Source organism: Amborella trichopoda, chromosome 13 (assembly GCF_054954075.1).
Source record: "Amborella trichopoda isolate Santa Cruz 75 chromosome 13, AtrichopodaSantaCruz75HAP2 v2.0, whole genome shotgun sequence".
NCBI lineage: Eukaryota > Viridiplantae > Streptophyta > Magnoliopsida > Amborellales > Amborellaceae > Amborella > Amborella trichopoda.
The window spans coordinates 50,760,439-50,777,891 of NC_142348.1; positions in this window are offsets into that span (position 1 = coordinate 50,760,439).

Sequence of the window (17,453 nt, forward strand, 5' to 3'; positions counted from 1 at the left end):
AAGATGAAGATAATAACTTCATAAGTTTCCAAAAATTGAAGAAACAGATTAAGAAATTGAATTTCAATTACTTGTGGAAACACATCAATTGGCGGAACCCTTGATACAAGAAAAAGATGTGTATGAATCACTCATTCCATTTATATGGACACATCTGAGATCACCAAATGCTCGAGAGTTCTTCTATTCAAGCATTTTCCTTCTTCTTGTTGCTGGACCAAGTTTTAAATCAATGTCTGTCTGATGATAAAGCACCGTCTACATCAACCATGCTTGGTTGAAGTGTCGAGGAAATATTACATTATTTTCTGTTTAGTTTATCATGGATGAGAACAACCTTATTGTAAAAATAAGATTGTGATGTTCCACTGTTTTAATACATCTTTTATGACGGTGTGAAAAAATGATACATCGTGAAAAAATGATACATCTTTTAAGATAGCATCAAATCCACACATCTCAATAAATTGGATAGTGTAGATTCCATAAAGTTAAGTTACAGATTTATATAAAGGGAAAGGTTTATATAGAGCCGAAGCTCTAAACAATCAAATTTAAGCGTACCTTAAAATTTTCACTAGAAGTGGTTGTTTTGATGTCTAAATATCTTCAAATTGATCATCTCAACATCGAGATGCGTGGACATGAGAAAAAAATGGATTGCAAGTTTTGGAAATAGTGTATTTTATAACTCATTTTTTTACTATAAATTTTCAATATTTTCAAGTTTTCATAAATATGTCGGTCTATACTATTTTTTAACCTTTAAACTTTATAAATAAATAGGAACATATATTTTAAGGTTATCACATAGATTTTCAATATTGAAACCACTTTTCTTCATACCATTTGAAGGTAGGCTCTAATTTGATTGTTTAGAGCCTAGGCTTAATACAAACCACACACTCATATAAATGTTATCTTTTATAAATAGTAAAATAAAAGTGAAAAGGTCTAGTTTTGTGAAATAACATTTCAATGGCGTGCTATTTCGTGAAAATGGTTGGTGAAATAACGTTTCAATGGCGTGCTATTTCGTGAAAAGTGAAAAGGTCTAGTTTTGTAAAATAACATTTCTGAAGATGGAAGTAGAGGCTTCCACAAAACAATGACAATTGGTGTTGTTTTTGTTAAATATGGTGATATTCCAAAACCATAGAGAAATTCCGTATTATTTATGATTGTTACTGATATTTATATTGATAAGTCTCCTAAATTAGTTGGGATACCCATGGATGTTTATTTTGATTGAGAAATATTTATATGGGATACCATAATATTTATATTGATAAGTCTCTTAAATTTGTGAAATATGTCACATAAAAGGGATCCCTCTCTGGTATAAGATTTATAACCTAATATGTACAGGAAAGAATATTTGTACATCATTTTGGGCCACTACAAGGGATAGGTGACTTCTTCTAGATAAAGCGGCAAGGGTCGATTTGAGCTCCCTAAGTTGAGAAACATTTTGATGTGCCTACGATTTGAGCTCCCTAAGTTGAGAAACACTATGATGTGCCTACGATAGAGTGAGAGAAAGTCTCGGTTGCTACTTACGTTCTTTTTTTTAAGAAAATAACTATAAATAATGTTTTTTTAACCTTTAAACTTTATAAATAAATATGAACATATATTTTAAGGTTATCACAAAGATTTCCAATATTGAAACTACTTTTCTTCACACCATTTGAAGGTAGGCTCTAATTTGATTGTTTAGAGCCTAGGCTTGATACAAACCGCACACTTATATGAATGTTATCTTTTATAAATAGTAAAATAAGGTCTAGTTTTGTGAAATAACATTTCAATGGCGTGCTATTTCAATGGTGTGCTATTTCGTGAAAATGGTTGGTGAAATAACATTTCAATGGCGTGCTATTTCGTGAAAAGTGAAAAGGTCTAGTTTTGTAAAATAACATTTCTGAAGATGGAAGTAGAGGCTTCCCCAAAACAATGACAATTGGTGTTGTTTTTGTTAAATATGGTGATATTCCAAAACCATAGAGAAATTCCGTATTATTTATGATTGTTACTGATATTTATATTGATAAGTCTCCTAAATTAGTTGGGATACCCATGGATGTTTATTTTGATTGAGAAATATTTATATGGGATACCATAATATTTATATTGATAAGTCTCTTAAATTTGTGAAATATGTCACATAAAAGGGATCCCTCTCTGGTATGAGATTTATAACCTCATATGTACAGGAAAGAATATATGTACATCATTTTGGGCCACTACAAGGGATAGGTGACTTCTTCTAGATAAAGCGGCAAGGGGCGATTTGAGCTCCCTAAGTTGAGAAACATTTTGATGTGCCTACGATTTGAGCTCCTTAAGTTGAGAAACACTGTGATGTGCCTACGATAGAGTGAGAGAAAGTCTCGGTTGCTACTTACGTTCTTTTCCTTAAGAAAATAACTATAAATAACGTTCTTTTAACCTTTAAACTTTATAAATAAATATGAACATATATTTTAAGGTTATCACAAAGATTTCCAATATTGAAACCATTTTTTTTCACACCATTTGAAGGTAGGCTCTAATTTGATTGTTTAGAGCCTAGGCTTGATACAAACCGCACACTTATATAAATGTTATCTTTTATAAATAGTAAAATAAGGTCTAGTTTTGTGAAATAACATTTCAACGGCGTGCTATTTCAATGGTGTGCTATTTCGTGAAAATGTTTGGTGAAATAACATTTCAATGGCGTGCTATTTCGTGAAAAGTGAAAAGGTCTAGTTTTGTAAAATAACATTTCTGAAGATGGAAGTAGAGGCTTCCACAAAACAATGACAATTGGTGTTGTTTTTGTTAAATATGGTGATATTCCAAAACCATAGAGAGATTCCGTATTATTTATGATTGTTATTTATATTGATAAGTCTCCTAAATTAGTTGGGATACCCATGGATGTTTATTTCGATTGAGAAATATTTATATGGGATACCATAATATTTATATTGATAAGTCTCTTAAATTTGTGAAATATGTCACATAAAAGGGATCCCTCTCTGGTATGAGATTTATAACCTAATATGTACAGGAAAGAATATATGTTCATCATTTTGGGCCACTACAAGGGATAGGTGACTGCTTCTAGATAAAGCGGCAAGGGCCGATTTGAGCTCCCTAAGTTGAGAAACATTGTGATGTGCCTACGATAGAGTCCCTAAGTTGAGAAACACTGTGATTTGCCTACGATAGAGTGAGAGAAAGCCTCGGTTGCTACTTACATTCTTTTTATTAAAAAAACAACTATAAATCTCTCATGTACTACAAATATTTGTATTTAATTCAAGTTAAAATGTGCACAACACAGTCTATTGCTACTAAAGATTTTGTGCTTTTCAAAGTTGTGGGCATCTCTCACTTGATCTAGAAGAACAATTTTTTTGTTACGAGATTTTTACTGTTGCCAAAAGCTTCTATTCTCAAATGGAACAGTTTCCTTCATTTAATCTCTCAAATAAAAGGTATTGTAAAGTACTTTTAGGACCCAAAGTTTTGGGGATCTGACGTCCTTAGCCTGGTGACCAACCTCTACTAGAAGAGCGAAAGAAAAGAAAATGCACTTTCTACTAGCTGGTAGAAAATTATGTCTTTAAGATAGAATATAGAATGTCTAGTATTTAAAAACTTAAATTTATTTTTTCTTTTTTTAAATAATAATTTAGTGCTTTTTAGGTAGATCCTAAAATTTTAGAAATAAAATAAAAAGCACGTATAATATGCTCCAATGGGAGCATAACATACTTTTACTCCTTGGATCGAAAGACCTACTTGGGAGGATCTTCTTAATCTAAAATTTTGGGAACGACCTAACAATCATTAGATGCTTATGCTCAAAAGAGAAAATGTGAAATTCGAGTTTGCTAACACTTATCGCTCATCATTTAAAAATTGGATGGTCTCTACTCAATCTCGGGACATTGTTTTTCTTCAAGTGCATGGAGAGAGCAATTAGGAAATTTTTTAATTGAGGTTGATCAATAGGTTGAAGAGGTTTTATCCTCAAAATATGGGGTCCTAAAATTAATTCTAAGTGTGGGTTTTACTTGAGGAAGTAAATAGACAGTATACTGTTGCGGGAGTATAATATCTCATGGATTTTCTTTTTGCCAATTTTGGTATTTTATATCGGTCCATATTCATGACAATTAGATACGAAGCTTTGAGAGCTCAAAAGCTCAAATTCTTTTTTTCTTTTTGGAAATTGACCACAACGTGAATAGGTAACACTTTCACAATTAGGTTGAAAAAGATCCTCTGCCATGGTGTTTGGGGTATCGCTGAACATGTAGGGTACACCGTTGGAACCATGTCCATAAAAAGGTTTCGGTGGTCTCTAAGTTAAAGGATTTTATACTATAATATATTTTATCTTTTTTACAAGGAGGTTATATTTACTCCTAAACGTCAAATTGGATGGCTTGAGATATCCGACAAAATTCGATAAATTTTTTTTTGAACTTTGGGTCCAGTCAATGACACTCTTATAGCTACCTTGAAATCCAATAGATAAGCATATTAGATCGGAAGGTTCCGATTTTGGTGATCAAGCCGTATTTAAAAAATAAAATTCAAAAAAATGTATATACATTCCAAAAAATAAAGAATTTGATTTATAATGTATTTTTTTAATAATCTTTACATTATGGTACATATTAAAATTTGTTTTGTTCATTAATATTCACTTTTATATTTTTCCATCTTTTTAAAAAAAAATTAAAAATACTTCTAGGTAGAAATCGATTTGTTAAAATCCTTTTTTTCATTAATTTTCAACTTCATTTGAATGTATTTTGTTTTAATCTTTCTTTATATGCTTTTCATATTTTAGTAAAAAAAAAAAAAGTTGTATTTTTTTCAACACTTTTTTGACCGCCTGGGACTTGCCCGGTTAGAACGGTTGAATCGGCTGGTTTACCGGTTAGGCCGGTTAAACCGCTTCCGGGCCTATGTCCGATTAACCGTTCCGATTCGATTGTGTGAACACTGGTCTAAATGTCCAAATTCAAAGCGGTTGTACACTCTAGGAGTGTTCACTTTTTCTACAAGGGTAACAATTATCTTCGTTGTTAGATATGAAATCCGAGAGATTGAATTGTCACAACATTATTGAAATTTTATTTTGAAAATTGTATCCGGTCATTGATACATCCCCAACCACCCGATTCTACATTTAACGCTCAAGAACAATAGTGATCGCCTTATACATTAAGTAAATGATCTTCCAAATCAAAATGCCCTCCATCCATTATTACAAATATTAAATCTAGGGAATTTGGAGCTGTGGGACGAAATGCACAATTTGGTGATGCGTGGACCCAGCATACACATCCTCGTAAAATTTCGCCATCAAAATTTCAGGCGATTGTGAGCTCGAGTTTCATGTTGTAACTTGTAGTTCCATTCATGGGCCATTGGTGGAGGGAAAAAAGATGAAAAACAGTAAGAAATAATTGAGAAAGGAATTTCTTAATGGTGGAGAGAGATCTTAAAGTTAGGCCAAGAAGTATATGGGTGCCGCCCTCGGCTGGTTGTTGGAAATTAAACTTTGATGGATCATCTTTAAGAAATCCAAGCACGATAGGGATTAGGGGTGTTTGTAGAGATGCTGAAGGAGCCATTATTTTTTGTAATGCTGGCCCTTGTGGTACAACTACTGCCAATTTTGCTGAACTGGTGGCTCTTCTTCAGGGTTTAACTTTGTGGAGGGATTAGAAATTGAGGAATTCTTTGATTGTAGAAGGAGATTCAGCCAATGTGATCAACTGGTGGAATAAATCTTCCAGAATCCCTTGTTGACTTAGATCCATGTGGTTACAAATTATGGAGATATCAATGGATGGTTTTGTGAGCTTCGAACTTGTTCATCGCGAGGCAATGCCATTGCAGATAATCTAGCCAAGAAGGGAAGTGTTCTTGTTTCTTTGGTTTGTTCTCAGTCTGTATTGTAAACATTTGATGTATGATGTAATTTTCCATTTCATCTAATAATATTCCACTCTGGTCAAAAGAGAGAGAGATCCATAAAGACAATGGTGAAGAGACTAACAAATTATTACCAAAAAAAAAGAACATTGGAATCTTTTAGACAAATAAAAGGTTGCAACCTTATGAAAAATGGGAAGAACTATAACCTTCATGGCCATTTAATAACTGTGGTTATGAGGATCACTGCCGTCCAATCAATAGGTTGGACAGTGACAGAAAGAGAGACCGGTAGCCACCACCCAAGTCATGTTCTTTTCTGGTTAGGATCATTCTTTATCCATCAACTTCTAACCATTAATTCGGCAGTGAGATCATTGCATTTGCTAAGGCAGTGGGGACCATAACATAATGAGGTTTGTGTAAGGTGTCAACCTTATACTATTGAAGTAATGTGTACTACAAAATTACATCAAAAGATGCAGCTTCGGTGTCAGAGAGCTTTGCATGCATGATAATCTATTTTTATCCTTAATTATGAAATTTAAAGCTAAAAAATTATGTAAATCGAGATAATTTTTATAATTTTGTAAATCGAGTTTTCGAATATTGTACTCACTCTCTTGATCAATAAAAATATGTAACCTTGTCACAAAAAAAAAGAAGAAGTGCAAAACGAGCTTATCTATAAACACTTGGAAAATTTGAAAATGGGTAGTCCAAATAATGTATTACAAGAGACAATATTTTTATGATTTGAAATCCTTTTTCTTGCTTCATATATATGCATCTTGAGTTTGAAATGATCAATTTGAGAACTTTCTAACATCTTAAAAACATTTTCCTAATCGGTTTTTGAATTATGCCTTATTTTCAATAGTATAAGGTTGACACGTATAAAGTTGCCTCCTTAGGTCCATAATAAATGCTTGCCCAGACCAAAAGAGTGCTCCTATTGACATTCTTTGTGATTAGGACTTACGTTATTCATTCTAAATACTTTGCCTTTTTTTGGATTTCTAACATATTTGCATGATCCAGATTACTAAACCGGCCTATCCAAATCAAGATTGGTTGGTGGGCGATCCACCCCATTAGTGTTTTAAAACATTGTTTTATTCCATTTACTCTCTCTCTCTCTCAACACACAGAAATGCAAAACAAATAGAGCCAAAAGGGTTTCTTCTATAGAGCTACCCATAACTCCATCCAAAGAATCAAAAACTTTGAAGGAGATGCTCAATCTCTCCCTAAACAAAAGTAGGAAAAGTGGAAATCTCACCAATCACAGCTCAATAACTATTCCTTTGTTTTTCACTGGCAGGTTTCCATGAGAGAACAATTTGTTAGGAGGATTACCTTCCATGTTAAAGAGATGGCATTTGTTAAGGCTTCAACATTTCACATGTATGAAAATGCCATAGTAGATAATGTTTGTGTCATATGGCAGCAAGAAAAAAAACAAAATCTTCTATTCCAATTGTACGGTCCTTCCCTCATCTAGGCCATTTCAAACTCAATGTCGATGGGATTTCTCTCAAAAACTTAGGATGCGTAGGAGGGAGTGGTGTTATCAAAAGAGAAGATGAATCCTTTATTGTTGCATTTGTACAACCCTTTGGGGTCACATTCAATAATTATGCTGAGTTTCATGGTTTGTAAGATGGAGTGGATCTCGCCATCGAATTAGACTGCTTTCCTCTATAAATTGAAAGTGACTCATCTCTTCTCGTCAATTCCATTCGAGATAGATGCAAAGCCCCATGGCGTCTTCACATTGTTGCTGCCAACTACAGACAGAGACTTATTGGATGTGTGTGGCACATCATGCATATCTACTCTCGCTAAAAATACCACGATTTTTTTTGATGCTACCATTTGGTGCACCTGATTGTATTTTTCTTTTTTTTAACTTCATGATGTTGCACAAACGCTTTATTTTAGGGTTATGACTTTTTTTTTTTTAACAATTGGGGACTTTCAAAGAGACAAACAAAAAAAAAAAAAAAAATAGAGCAAAAGAATGGGGACTCCATGAGGAATGAAGCGAAGAAGGGGCGGGTTTGTCCAATACATAATTGACCCCTTCCGGGAGACATCAATTAAAAATTTTCCAAGTCAATAAAAACACTATGGCACAGCTAATGAGAAAGAATCTGTATCCCAAGTTCCTCTTTTTGAGATATCCACCTCATATTATAAGACATTTCGAACTTTATGGTTGTGGTACCACAATAGATCAACGTGCCACAATATAAACCGTCCATTTGATTGATGGGCACTTGTAGCGTACTCCCGCAAGAGCAAATCATACATTTACTCGAGCGAAAAAGCTAATTGGGAGGATTTCTTTGTATTTGAAATTCTGTGATCCACGTTAGAACCACCAGATTAGTATTTCAAGGAGCAAAATAGAAAAAGAGTAGTAAAAAAATGGAACAAGGAGAAGAAGAATTGAAGTTTTTTAACAGTTTGTCCACACCATCAGAAAATCAGACAGTCCCTATTTAATTGTGGAATTATTGTTGTAAAGCATATTTTCCGTTCTTTTCGGATTGTCTGATAGATTAAAGAAGTTACATTTTTCGAAATTTGGGTCTTAAAACTACTTCTGAGACAATGTTTTATCTCATAAAATAAATGGATGATATACTCTCGCAGGAGCATAAAATCTTTTGGCTAAATTGAATAAAAAATTATTGAGAAAATGCTTAGAAAGGACCTACCCGTAAAAGGAAAATGTATTATATAGGCATGGTCCTCGAAATGTGCGTGGCTCAAGGGCCTTTACACTGTGACATACCACCAATGAGATGCATGTCTCAAATGGAAAATAAATTAAAGAAGAGGGTCGTTGTCTAAAGTCTAAAAGCTATTAAACATAGTTTATTTGCATAATATTGGAAAAGTTTAAGATGTTCCAAATGAATGAAGGGAAACCTTCCTACGTGTCTCCTCTCACCCCTTATACTTTATGTGGAATTGATACATGGATCGAATCTTACATCGCATCTATTAATTGTATTGTGTCTCATTAATAAGATGAAATTTATTAAAAAACTATTTCAGTGATCACTTCTCTTGCTACCAGTTTATTGATTCTATCTCCCTGATCCATCAAACAAATGATTATAGGATTTTATTCATGATATTGAGAAATAAAAATTATGTTTGTAATGTAGTAATTAATATATACCATTATTATCAGTTTATTCCAATCATTTGATCAAGACTTAATAGCTAGATATAACTAAATGCATAAAAATCATATGTTTACCGAGACACATCAAATGGTTACACGAGAAGAGAAACTACATATAATTATTTATAGAGATTGTGCTGTGGAAGAAGGAGGAGGGTTTGGAAAGGAGTTGGGTCATAGTAGTAGGCACCCCTATGTTACCAAATTGTGGTTTTCAATCCTGCTGATTTCAACACTTTTAAAAAAGCTAATTCTCCAATCTATTTGAAAAAATGGGCAGGGCATAAAAGAAAAAATAGAAAGGGGAGGGTTGTTGAGAATAAGGGGTCTAATAGGCATTCATAGAAAAATAAGGGGCCTTTTTAGGTTTAGGTGTATCAAGTTTCAACCTTTGAATATAAGATTTTGCATGAGATATTTTGTTTTGTTTATACCAAGCAAGATAAATGAGAAAGGGGTTTTTGATTGAGGAGTCTTAAATGAATAATACTTTTGGTTTGACATAGTATGAAGTTGGGGGAAAATATACTTTCTTCTAACACTAAAAAAGAAGTATATTTTCTTATCATACTTGAATAATGTTTTGTTTAAACATAGGATGAGCAGCTGGTGGATGGGAAACAAGAGGCAAGATTGTCGGAATATATCCATATTTCACATTCTTTATGCAATAGAGAAGGCATCTCTCTCTCTCTCTCTCTCTCATGTTTATATATTGATTGGCACATGGAGTAATATCTAGAACAAAGGCATGCGCATCTTGTCTTTAAGTACTTTGAGCAATGTGCGATTATTCAATAAAAAGTAAGAAAAATTTGAGCTCAATTCCCAAACTTGGAGATCCTTATCCTTTCAAGTCATTATTCTATTGCTTAGTGTGAAAACAATGTTACCAAGGAGGGTAAGTATGGCTTTAATTTTAAACTCAAATTAAGAATGGGTTTTTGCAATGAAGACGAAACCTTGACCAAAATGTAGGTCATTGTTAAATAGCTTAATTAAGAGTGAGAACACTTGTAAATAAAGGAACAAAAAAGCATGTTTTTACTAGCTACACTCTTTTATTTTTTATTCTCATGGGTGGGAAAATGAAGACATGGGTGGTTGCAGCCAAGAGTTGGTTGGGAATAGGATCATTAAATTACCCTTGGAGAACTCGTTGAACCAAGAAATAGGGGCAAGTCTTGATATTTTAAATGGCTTAAGGTTTGACATTTTGGAACTTTGGCAAAATTTTCATGAATTATGCTTATTAGTGAAGGGAACTATTTTGTAAGGCTGCGGGTGTACACGAGCTTTACTGTCAGTTTTCACTATCAAAAACTGTGCGGGCGTGTTTGATAAATGGGAGTTTTCTGGAAGTAGGAGTTAAATGTCCCACTTCTATGTTTCATATTACTGCGTGGAAGCTGTAAAGTGGACGGGTGGCCTTCCACAACTTCTTTTTTTTTAGTGTTAAATGGGATCATTTTTGGAAGACTTTTGTTCAATGAAAAATGATGGAAGAAAAATCTTCTATAATTTATGAGAGAGTACCTCCCACTCCCAAAAACTACATGTGTCAACATACCCAGCAAGTTCGTCATGTCCACCTTGACAAACATAGATTTGGAAATAAGTAAATAAATAAATAAATAATATCAGGTCCTAAACTGTACATATTATAACTTTTTTTTGGTCCGTCGATAGTCATCAGATTCATCAAACTTACACTGTGTTTTTAGAGCTCAAATCCAGATTTGTGGGCCTTCAAGCTACTTTTCTGCACCAAAAATGAGTTGTCTGGTGGGGTTTTCAAGTGCGGCTGCATATGGCCGCCGCCTTACCAAAACCTCACCCTATGATAAAAGATAATTGTTGCTTGCAAGTAAAGGGAGTGAATCTCTGTAAATTTTACAAAAGGGAATGTCATATTTCCAAAGCAATGGATTAGTCTAATGTTTTCCTAAAAGTGAGGAGATTGTCATGCAACATTTTCTTGCTAGTCTAATTCAATTTCACAGGAAGTGACATGTTTTGGCATTACACTATTTGCCTTTTCTTGCTTGAACCTGAATCAAAGGCCCCATGGCTATGACAACAACTGAGACATCACTTGTGAACCCTTGACCATAATCACTCTCATGTGGCCCAGCTTTCTTTATGACTCAACAACCCTTAGCTGGCCTGTATGATTTCTAAAACTAGAAATATATAATATAAAAATCCAATGAAATAATTAAACATTGATTTGTCTAACAAAAAGGCAAAAGTGGGCACAACTTTATCTCATAATACTGATTATGTCAAACATAAAGACCCAAGGAGCTTAATCCTATGCATGAAAAGTCGGGATGCTGACTCAGAATCATTCGTGTCTGTTCAGCCCTAGGATTTTTCAATTTCTGCATGGTCCTGAATTAAATAATTGCCCTGGGTTATCCAGAATTTGGTGGTTCACTATAGTGAACCATCAAATGTGAGTCCTAAGTTCAAGCGAATTTTTTCTATTTTTGCCCTTTTTCCTTCTCTTGTTAACCTTCCAAGGCTCACTCACCCCTTGGAGAGAGTGCCCGAGTCAGCACTTTATTCTGGGTTTTAAAACACTAGTTCGTCCCCTGGAGAGAGCGCCAGAGTCAGCACTCCATTCTGGGTTTTAAAACACTAGTTCGATTGAAGTGGGTCACACTATCAATAATCATACTTCATCCGTTGATCACCTAAAAATTCACTTTTGATCTAGTTCCAAAAGAATGTGTTCAGTCCCGAAAACTTCATTTATGGCATCTAAATTTCTTGAAGCATGAAACCCTAGAAAATGCCAAAGGCCACAGGTTCATGCATGTCATCTACAACTTTTGTAGCATGACTGCTTGAAGTGCCAAGTCATCATCATTTGGGCGAACCAAATGGTTCAAGTCAACATCATATGAGTCACTATCCACTAAAAAATTGACTCTTGTCCAGTTAGTTCAGTGCCTTCAAATTTCACAGGGGGCCATTCTCACTTCTTATGTTAAAACTAGGTCTGTTCACGTTTTGTTCTTCTTTGGGCTTCTAGGGATTGTGGTGCATGTATCACATCGAAGCTCAAAGGTTGTATTCATGACAATTTAACTTTGAGGGTGAGGTTTGTATGAGGTGTCAACCTCATACTATTGCGGTTAGGTGGATATCAAAACTATGGTGTTGCAAAGCCTTGCAATGATGATATGAAAATATATTGTTGTTCTCAATTATGAAATTTAAAGTTTCAAAAAATGTGATAATCAAACAGATCTATAAACACTTGAAATTTTAAAAAATAGATGGTTCAGATAACGTTTTAAAAAAACTATTTTTAGGACTAGAGATCCCTTTTTTCCGTGGACCTTGATATAAATAGATATGAGGGTTTTCCAGCATAAGAACAACCTTCTATAGTGGGTTTTTTAGGTGCACCTTACTCTATAATATAAGGCTGACACCTTATATAAACTTTTTCTTAACTTTAAAGTTACTACGTGAAGTTCTGCAAGGGGGATCCATCAAGTGCAATCCATGAACTCAACTATTATTTTAAAAGCCGGATAAGTGTGGAGCAGATTGTTCACGAATAGATATGCGTCAAATCGTTGGATCAAGAATCCAAATTGGGATCTGGATCAGTTTGAATTGGTGAACCAAAAATAATAATAAATAAATAAAATTAAATGGGGATTTATGGGCTAGGGATTTAATGGGGCTTAAGAAAACATTAGATAATCTTTAAAATGATATGTATATAAACATGGGGTGTTTTATGGGGTACAGGGCCAAGACCCATACTGTCACAAACCCAGTTGGTCCCGACCAATTTTCATCGAGATTGAAAATCGGCAGGTTTAGAAACACTGAATTCAATTAATGCAACTACTAAATATTTTCACGTGAAAGAATTCCTTCATGTGGTTAAGTGTGGAAGTATTTTCACACAAATTGGTCTTCGTGAATCTTTTCACATAACCCCAAGAGAGAATTTTTCATATGACATGCCTTTTAAGAATCAAACTTCATGTGGTTAAATGTGGAAGTATTTTCATACAAATTGGTCTTAGTGAATCTTTTCACATAACCCCAAGAGAGAATTTTTTCATATGACATGCCTTTTAAGAATCAAACTTCATGTGGTTAAGTGTGGAAGTATTTTCACATAGATTGGTCTTAGTGAATCTTTTCAAATAACCCCAAGAGAAAAATTTTTCATATGACATACCTTTTAAGAATCAAACTTGAGATGTAACACTGCTCAATGTCAATAGCTAACCACTCAAGTCCAAGCCCTGGTTCCCGTATTTTACTATAGCAATAGGTCCACAATGTGCACGTGTGTGCATGCACATACACATGTGGGTGCTTCTAGTTTGTGTTTGGCCACACAACACCTATGTACTTTATATCTCCAATTTAGCCTTACCTTATCCAAAACAAATCTTTGACAAGAACATTTAAACCACTGAAAAGCTAAATTGATGGTACGTGCACCACTCAACACCTTCCCTCAAAGGGAAAAACCATACCCTCAAACATATATCCAAAAGAACAAATTCTATCCTTACCTTCTTCACAAAGAGTTTTATTTTTCGTAAAGAATCCTTGCCTTGTTCACAAAGAATCACAAGAGCCATTGTATCTCAACAAAGTCCACAATCATTGCCTCCATACCTCAAAAATGGCTCTATATTTCTCAAAAGAGCCTTCTTTTTTGCCCCAATTTATGGGGAGGCTTTAGTTCTCTTTACAAATCAGGAAGTGTGAAAGACACTATCAATACGAATCCATTAAACATGACACCATTTTGACAGACAACCAAATTTAGCATATTATATCTAAAAATGCAGTGAGATAAGCTCAACTGGGGCTAACTCTAGAAAGAATAGTCCCAACATGGAATTAAGAGATAAGCATTGAGGTAGAAAAGCAAAAGGCAAGGAACTCAATAAAATTGCCACATTTTGCAATATGGCATTTATTATAGCAATAAGAATTTTGAGGGAAAGTATTTTGCAGGTCCTTGGCTTTATGAAATTGCAACTCGGATTTCAGAAAAATTAAAACGAGTCATGGGCGAACTACCAGATGGATCATTTTGACTTCAACAATTATTTATCTGAGAGAAATATAGATTTCAAGCTCTAAAAATGATCTATCTTAAATTATATGTTCTAAACCATCCATTTTATGTCTTCATAGAGTCACACGATATACAATTGTTTTAAAACTTCTAACTCTATAGTCATGGGTGAGAATAGGTTTTCAAGCCATCACATTGGTTTCACATGCCACAAATGTTTTTCACAATGGATTTACAATGTCACTTCACTAAATATCATAAAGGCCATGCCTTACGAGCAATGGGCCCTTAATTCTTTACATAAGTGGTCATGGTGGGGGAACCATGATGTGACATCCACGGTTCTCTTATACCCATTGATATTTTCAAAATATAAAATAAAATGAAAGCACTCTTGTAAAAATTGCACTCACACTTCAAAAAAAATTTCAAATACCACATGTCTACGTGACAAGAAGATAACCATTATTTTAACACCTGATGATTTTTTATCTGGATTATTGATCCGAATGTGAATCGCTTAAGATTGAAACGGTTCTGAAATGGTATGTTTTTGCCCAATCCCCCTGAAACACCTTTTATATGTGTATATTCTTTGAGGTTATTTAATATTTTTTTAGGTCCTCTTAAATATCCAGTCCATATTTATTTTTATTTTATATTTAATATTTTTCAATCACCGATTCATACTTATTCGAAATTGTTGATCCAACAATCCAACATAGATTTATAAGTGAACGACCCACCAACCAATGAAACGATGAACGCAACCATGAAAAATAATTCAATTGCAATTATTCAAAACCATGGTTTTTAAATAAGTTTGAAATTGAGGACTGGAAATGGGATAAACATGGGTGAAAGTAGAATTTGGAGGCATGCGGGGGTGGGACCCATAGGGGAGATGACGTGGAACGCGATTTTTGGAGCCTCATTGGACCAGAGCTTGGGAGGTACAAGTCGCTTCCTCTCCTTATTGGCTGTATTCTGACAAGCTTCCCCCATTGCACCACGTGTTCCGGTGGGGGACGTGGTCCCCCCTCCATTTCATCTAGTGACGCGTGTAAAATGGTTTGGTGGATGCCATGTGCCTAAGAAAAAGGCGAGTGCGATTACTATTTTGCCCCCGGTAGCTTTTCGGCATTCTCAGCACTTCGGACGAAATTTCGGTTCAGGTTTGGCGGTGTAAAACGCCTTGTTTTTACATAACGGCACATTCGGCAATAATAACGGCCGTTATTGTAGAAGCCTTTTTAATTTGCAACGAAAACGTGTAAACAGCCAATATTATCAAATTAAATGTGTTTCATTTTCAAAATTGTGGCATTCATGAATGAAATTGAATAGCTTTATAGAAATTTCATTTCTATCAAGTGACGCATTTTCCCGTTATTTACATTTTCTTGTTTTTTTGGCTAGTGGCCACTATAGCGGACTGTTATCATTATCAAACGATGACTATCCTATCCTCTCCTCAATGACATGTTTCAATTGGTATTTAAGCCTTTATTTTCCTTAATTTATGAATTTATCAAGTAGTACTTATATACTATGATCCATATGGTCATAAAAACCTTATAAAAAGTCCATTTAAAGCATCGTTTTCTTCCGTTAAAAACTCTTTTTTTAAAAAATGAAATAGTATTACGATAAACCATTTAAAACAAACGAGAAAACTCTTAAGGATCGCCTTAGATGTAAACTTCTTTTCAAATTGAATTGGGAGACATCTCGCTTTGAGCACCAACAAATTATTAAGAATAGCTTATCAGTTGTGTACATACATTTTGGATTTATATTATCTATTTTCTCAAGGTTTAACATAATGAATCATCCTCCCCTTATACAAAAACATATATGTTCACATCCATTTTGTAACTCTATTTTCTTGAATCAAATCTGAACCAAAAACTCTTTGTCCCTTAAAAAAATATTTTCATAGGGGATACGGTTGGGCATTGGTGGTTAGAGGGCTGTTGCCTCAACATGATGTCTCAACCTTCATTTCCACCGTTGACATTTCGGGGGAAAAAAAAGAAGCTATTGTTCTCAACTCTTTTTTTTGTTCTCCAGTTTTTTTGCGACCAAGACCAAAATCAAAATAATATATTATTTATTTATTGTTATCACGAGTACTCATCTTCCATTCAAGTATGTGGTCTTTATAAAGCTTAGGTTTTATGAAAACAAAGCAAGGCATCACTTCAAATCTTTGTCCGAAAAGCACATTGAGCATTGAAAATCTTCATTATGGCTCCAAAATCAATTTTCAACATCGATTATGAAATTAGAAGTTCAAAAACTGATATAAATCTTGAAAATCCATATTTTTAAGATGAATAAAAGGTCAAGATAATTTGTTACAAAAAACACTATTTTTAAAACTTGAAATCCTAATTCCGCAATGATCTATTTGAAGAGAACTCCAACCTTTGATGAGTTTTAAGGTGACGCTTTACTTATTATCAAACATATTCCCCCACGGACAACTTCTTACCAAGTGTGTTTGTAAACTAGAATTTATTTACCCCAAATAGGCCGAAATTTTCAGTGAAATTTCGTCAAACTTTCGTGAGGGTTAAGCCAAATGGAGAACGTGAATTGGCTGGGAGAAGACGACAGCGTGTCCCAATCAGGAAAGGGCCGTACAGCGCCGTTTAAGGTGCGGTATCGGGATCTGTACCCAAATATAGTAATTAAGCATTAATCAATTATTTTGTAATTATTTACCATTTTCTGAGTTTTTTCCTTCGGAAAAATATTTGAAAATTTGTGTGTATTGAAATCTCCAAGGCGACGTGCTAACCCATAGACGATGAAATAAACCGGAAGACACGCGGAGATTGCGAGGATACAAAGACACCCTTGGATATTTGTGAAATTTCGAATGTGCCTCTAAAAAATGTGAGTGACGAATTTGCCCATGGAAAGGATTGGGACCTTAAAAGGAAAGTTGGATATTTTTAAAAAAAATTAATTTTTTTATTACAATATTTCAAAATTTTATGGAAAAAATATAAGATGAGACCATTTACTTGTGATACAAAATGGTCACAATAATCTTGACTATTAGATATGAAGTTGGGTAATTGCAATTATTCCATTAACCAAGCTCAAACTTCAAATGAAATTTTTTCGAACTTCATGCTACATCCATACTATCAAATTTCACTTCAAATGGCTTTAAGTAATTGTGACTATTTTAAAGGTAAATGGTTTTATTGTATACAA